Source organism: Lactuca serriola, chromosome 1 (assembly GCF_051521515.1).
Source record: "Lactuca serriola cultivar US96UC23 chromosome 1, Lser_US96UC23_V15, whole genome shotgun sequence".
Classification (NCBI taxonomy): domain Eukaryota; kingdom Viridiplantae; phylum Streptophyta; class Magnoliopsida; order Asterales; family Asteraceae; genus Lactuca; species Lactuca serriola.
Genome location: NC_136408.1, coordinates 29,102,604 through 29,110,000, shown reverse-complemented (window position 1 = coordinate 29,110,000; position 7,397 = coordinate 29,102,604).

Here is a 7,397-nt window from a genome sequence, read left to right as displayed (position 1 = left end):
ATAGTAGGTTGCAAACGGATCTTCAAGAATACCGACATGGATGGGAAGGTACACATGTTTAAATCATGACTGGTTGTGAAGAGCTTTAATTAAACCTTTGGGGTTGACTATGTTGAGACTTTTTCACCAGTGGCTAAGATAAAGTCTATCGGGATAATGTTTGACATAGTTGCCTTTCATGATTATGTAATATAGCAGATGGATGCAAAAAACTACTTTCCTCAATGGGAAGTTAGCTGACGATGTTTACATGAGCCAACCAGAGGGTTTTGTACATGAAAAGTTTCATAATAGAGTGTGTAAGATTGAGAAATCCATTTATGGATTAAAACAAGCATCTCGTAGTTGGAATATTTGCTTCCATGAGAAACTCAAAGAATTCGCTTTCTCTAGAAGTGAGGAAGAGTCATGTGTGTATGTCAAAGATAATGGAAGTATAGTAACTTTCCTAGTATTGTATGTTGATGGCATACTTCTTATGCAAAACGATATTCCGAACTCGCAACAAGTAAAATGTTGGCTTGGAAAGTGTTTTGCCATGAAGGATCTAGGGGAAGCAGCCTATATTCTTGGGATAAGGATTTTGAGGGATAAAAAGAAAAGACTTATTGGTCTTAGTCAAAGTACATACTTGGAAAAGGTACTAAAATGTTTTATTACGGAAAATTCCAAAAAGGGGAACTACCCATTCATAGTACTGTCAAGTTGAGTAAAACTCAAATCCCCAGTGCAGATGAAGTAATAGTTGCATGAGTTGAGTCACATATGCTTCGTTTGTAGGTACGATTATGTATGATATGACATGTACTCGCCCTAATGTGTCTTATGCTTTGAGCGTGGTTAGTCGATTTCAGGGCAATCTTAGCAGAGCTCATTAGACTGCAGTACAGAACACTCTTAAGTATTTTCGAAAGATAAAGGAAATGTTTCTAGTCCTTGGTGGCAGTGATACTTTGAGAGTGACTGGCTATAGTGATGCCAACTTTTAGACAGATCGAGACAACTTATGTTCTCAGTCGGGCTGGGTATTTTTGTTAAATGGTGGAGCGGTTACTTAGAAGAGTTCCAAACAGGAAACAATGGTTGATTCTACTTGTGAATCAAAGTATATCGCAACCAGTGGAGTATCAAAGGAAGTGGCTTGGTTGAAGAACTTCATCGGTGATCTCGGAGTAGTCCCGACCATTAAAGCGCCATTGGAACTTTTATGTGATAATGAAGGTGCAGTTGCTTTGACCAAAGAACCCAAGGATCATGGTAGATCCAAGCATATCGACAGAAAGTACCATTAGATCAAACATAGAGTTGAACAAGGTCATCTCCTGGCAAAGAGAGTATTCTCACAAGATAATCTTGAATATCCTTTCACAAAGGCTCTGAGTAGGGTTGAGCATAACCATCATGCTAGGAGAATAGGCTTGAGAGATGATATTAGTTTTAGTAGTTAGTTGATAGTTTGAAACTTGTAAAAAAAATAAATGTAATTGGTTTTGGTGATTAAATAATAAAGATTATTTATGAGTATGGTTACTGCCTTTTTCAACTGTTTATTCTCGTGTTTCACTTTGCATGTTTTACTTCCTGAATGATTTGATTATTCGAAACTCCAAAGTCGTTCATAATTTTGGAAATACGTAGTGATTCAAGACTGTCATGAATTGAATTGTAGATTGTGTATAGGAATTAGACATTGCAATAAGATTTGCTACAGTGTACGTGAGTAGTTAGAAAGTGGGGATTTTGAGTATTGGATAAACCCATGATAAGAGAAATCCTTCATAGATTGTATCACGATTAATTATGAGACGATAATATTTTTTATTCTTACAATGAAGATACATGGGTTGTAATTTACAAGTCGGTTGTGCATTGGTGTTACGTAAACGCATCAGTAACGTGATGTTATAAAATGTAGTGTCATGCATGATTTGGTGAGTAAAAGATAGAAGCATATAAGTCAAAGTTTATTTGTTCCTTTTGCGCTAGCAAAGAAAAAGCGATATCTTCGGGCCCCTCGGTGGTTTGGTGTTAACATTATAGTGTTGGGCTCAGTTAGGACTGAATTGATGTGTTTCATTAGTAGTCTTATAAGGCCATCACAAATCAGGAAATCGAGAAACAGAATTTTGGACAAGAGATTTATTGTAACGCATGTCTCATTTCCATATTCTATCTTGAAGAGCGGAGGAATATTTTATCACTTTTATTAGGGTTGATGTCTAATTAGATCAGAAGCTGACAGTTGCTTTGGAAAGCACACTTTGTTGTTTGATTTAGAAGTTATACTCGCAATTGTAGTTATAGACATATCCAAGTGGGCGAATGTTGGATTAAGTGTCTAAGCCAATAACTAAATTGGTATATACTTGAATTAAAGACAAAGTCCTTTTGGATTGCCCTCAAAACTAGTAACTGTTGAGAATGACTTTTAAAGAGAGTGACTATTTTATTGATTTATTATATGGTTGATAAATAGCAATAAATAATCTGTTAATATATTATGTGATTAATATATTAATTATAAATTGTATTAATTAATGAATAATTAATTCGAAATTAATTGGAATTGATTTTGGGATTAACTGGATTAATTAAAAGTGTAGGGACTTAAACTGTAATAGTTCAATAGTTGAACAAGAGAGATTCCAGATTCTTCCATGGGTTATGAATGGTTTTAAGGATTTTTTAAAGGAGTTTAGATTAATCCTTAAAGATAATTAAGGATTTAGATAATTACCAAATTTGAAATAATAGTATTATATTCAAATTAGGGTTTCCAAGGCTCCTTGTATCAGCTATAAATAGAGCCCGTGGCTCCTCATTTTCAGCCACCACTTTTACCAAAGGAACATCCAAAAATCATATTCCCTCTCCTCTCTCCTTAAGTCTTCTTATTTGCTAGGGTTTGGGTATAAACCATCAGAGGCATAGAGTTCTGGTGCTTCCTTTCTAAGAGCTTTTTGAAGAAGGATTTGGTTTATTATTGGCAATAATAATCAAAAGGTATGTAAACCCTAATCCCTTGTAATGTTTTATTATAGTAGGGTTTCCTCAGGGTTCTTGATGTTCATAGATTGTTCCTATCAATAGAGAAAACTTAGATCCAAATAGGTTACATGTGAACTTGAGGATTATGTTTTTTCGCTGCATGTTTTAATTATCACCTATAAAACCCATCAGTGGTATCAGAGACATAGTTTTCTATTTGATTGTGCATAATAGTGAATAGATTAAAACTAGTATTTACAAAAATTTTAACCCTAATGGCCGTGGATTTTCGAGTTTGCTAGGGTTTCTTGAAACCCTAGCATCCCTAACCTTATTTTCAAAAATGGGTTTTCCTATAGGGTTTTATCTTTTTTCCTTAATTACTATTTTAAAAAGCCTTAAAATTTGAATAATTAAAACAAGATAAACCCAACCCTAATTTTCAAAAATTAAAAGGGTTTGGATCAGGATAAAATTTGAATTATTTTAATAAAGGAATCTGCCCCCAGATCACTCTGCTTTCCAATTTTCCTTTCTTCAATCCTTCCACCCGAGCCTTCTTTATCATATCCAATGATGGGTTTTGATACAAAATATAAGTTTGTTTTTCACCAAAAACCACAACGGAAGACTTTAAAAATAACAACTTTATTTTTAGTTTATAACAAAACCAAACCATCATGGATCCATTTATAGATGTTAAAATAAAATAAAAACAACGAAAGACTTTTAGAATGACAACCTTTGAATCCTTTGAACCCACTTGGTTTTGGGGTGTTGATAAAGATGGAAAAAAAATCAAAGATTATGATTTCTCTATGTGTCTCCACCATCAAGAGTAAGTCACTTGGAATGCTAGTTCCTTCTTATATTCTTGAGTATCTTAATCCTTTAAGTGCTTACCTCAAATGAGGAGATTTCACTAGAAAAACTAGCCAAAAAATCATACAAAACACTCTCTTATATACCCATGCAAAGGTTAGGTCTTTAAATTAAAATACTCTAAAGTAATGCTAGCCTTTAGAAGCATGGGGAGACAAAGCATGGAGGTTGACAAGCAACCTCCATGTTTGTTTAATAGATTCGACCATGCCTCTTTAAAATAAGAGGATTCTTTAATTTTTATAAACTCTAAGTTTATAAAAGATAAACTTTGTATTTAGGTAAAAGACAAAAGAATCCAACTAGTCCAAAAGGTTGCACATGACTTATTAGTTATACCATATAAAATAATAACTAGTTATACTCTCTTATAATTATTATTTTCATAAAACAATAATTATTCCCTTAATTAAATTACAAAGAATTGACAATATTTATTAATAATCATATTAATAATAAGTATACAAAATGTGCCAACTTGATAAAGGTGTGACCCTATAGGATCATATATTATTAGCAATGTCACTCCATAATGATTATTTGGCATATAGATTCAACAATCTCCCACTTACACAAGATTCATTATAGACTGACATAGATAGTAGTTGACTTCTAGCAACAGGCTACTACCCCTAACAATATATGAATGGTGCCATCTTATCAACAACCTATTCCAGGAGCTCCAGGATACAAATGTTACTTAAGGTGCGATATCAATTATTCCTTTGTCTCAGACTTCATGTTGAACATAAGATATGGATCGCGATCAATATCATTTAGAGTTTAACTTTGAGTAAGGCCTTAGATGTCTAGCTCTCAACGAATAAGAGAAACAAATCCCATCTTGACTACATACTCCTATCAATGTAGTTCATGTCATATCCAACGATGACCCTTCTGACTGCCTTTTATGGAACAACGTTAAACCATGTCAAAGCACAAAAATCCCTACACTTCAAGTCCAATATGTATCTCAAGTCTATGAATACAATGATACAACCTTGATCAAAGCATCACTCTTGACTACAATCCATAAAGTGGTTTTGATGCGGGTCAAGTCCAATACTTATTCTCTTAATGAAGTACGTATGAAGTTGGTAGCATCTCTTGTTGTTCTCATCTCCATGAGAATCCACCAATTCACTCATATTAGTCTTACCTCATAGATGCTCCCACAACTATGAACGACTATGGACATTTAGAATAACCGAGTTATTCAAGGATTTAAACATGCTCATATAGAATACAACAATCATTCAATGAAATACTCATATCCAACATATCAACTCATTACAATATATGTTGCTTGTACTATTCCAATATCCAAATACTAAATTTCAATCAAATACATCTACTTATATCAACAAGGCCCTATAGCTACAACTTAACTTTCATGCTTTAGCAAATAAAGTATCTTTGTTAGGTGGATTTGACAAAAATTGATTTGTATAAACTTTGCGGATACAAACATTTCAAGTTTTATATAACTCATATATAAAAAAACAATTGAGAATGTATCAGATGCTTAAATATGACTTAGATACCAATACTTGTGTGATGGTATTACTCATAGTCATAATGAACTCTACATTAAGCATCTTTGTATGTGGTTTTCCAAACCACAATGTACTCTAACTCTGATTTTTAGAAACTTTGCGGATACAAACATTTCCAGTTTTATATAACTCATATATAAAGAAAACAATTGAGAATGTATCAGATGCTTAAATATGACTTAGATACCAATAGTTGCGTAATGGTATTACTCATAATCATACTGAACTATACATTAAGCATCTTTGTATGTGGTTCTCCAAACCACAATGTACTCTAACTCTGATTTGTAACTGTAAATAAAATCTACAGGGAAACGCTATCCATGTAACTTTCTATTCATTCATAATGAGGATGCGCTTGATTGTGAGTAAGAGTCATCTCAATCTATTTGAAAGTTTAGCACATGTGTAACAGCTTTAAAGATAGCTTTCTTTCAAACACTCCACATATTAGGAATGTTGCTTTAGTTCTCGAAAGTACTTTAGAATATTCCTATAAGTCACACAATAACTTGTTCTCGGATCATACTAGTATTATTCCACATGCTCTAAGCATATGATTTATTTGGCCTTCGTGCATAATCATGACATATATGATTTCTCCAATAGCAGAAGCATATGTAATACAATCATGTTATCTAGTTCAAAACATTTGTACTAGGAGTTTACTCAAAATTATGTCATGTGGTATTTGAAAAAATAATTCTCTCATAGTCCTTTATATTAAGCTCTTTAAGATCCTTGAAATTAATGCAATTTACTTAATCCTTTAAGTTGCCATGATCTATCTATATAGATCTTTATTCCAAGAATTAGCATGTCGACTACTATAAGACTAGGAATGTTACTGCGCTCCTACTAGCTTTGCATACAACACAAGATTCTTCTTGATTTATAGTCAAATCACACTATGTAATTATCTAATAAGAATGAAGATTCTTACTTTGAGATGTTAGCTTAAATCTGGAAGGATTTTCGATCGTGTATGTTTTCTTATTTGAAAAGTCACTAACTCTTTATATTCATAATATATCGAGGAAGATTAATCAAACCCATACTTGATAATCGTACATGAATCCATCTTTATGTGTTTTATTAGTTTATGATAAACTTTTGAGCATATTCAACAATAGTTGAAAACTTGCTAGTTCAAAACTACGATGCATTTAGTTTATGGATCTTTAGCTCTTAAAGTTCCAAATTGCTCCTAACTAGAAAAAGAACTTTCTAAGCACTTGTCCTATGGAATGACAATTAGTGGGATTAGTGGAGACTGCATCTTAAACAATCATATAGGATTGTCTACAATAAATGCAATTAGTAGATGTTAGAGTGGTTAAGCTCATTGTCTAACATAAGCTCCATAACTCCATACCTTTTAGATAAGGACAAAACGTTACATCCTTAGTCTAACGAAAGTATTTAATCCCCTTATTTGGTTTGAAAAAATATATATTTGTTGTAGTGAGAATAATTTCAAAAAAATTATAAAGTAAATAGTTGTTTTAAAAACATCATATAATAGACTGAAGGGTCTATTTTTATCCTCTTCAAAACTTGTACTATCGACATTCAGTTAGTGGCCAGGTAACCATATCCCACTATAGAATACTAAGGCTACCTTGAACATCAAAAGATATATCCAAGTGATCAGGTAATCTTGTGCCACAAGAACCATACTAGTGACGAGTAAGTGTTTTTGGTCAGAATGAGTTGTGAATCGACTCCACAACTCTTAAGATGTTCCAAGAAGACTTTGTTTACAAAAAAACTCATTTTCTTTATCTCAATGAAAGGTTAATGATGATCTCATTAAGTTGTATTTCAATCTTCGCCATGAAACAATTTGAGATAATCAAAAGTTTCAACAATAACGAATAAAGGTCGTTAGTGAAATTGACTAAGCATCTATCACCAAATCTATTCATGGATAGAAAAGATTACATACATCACTTATTTATAATTCTTTTT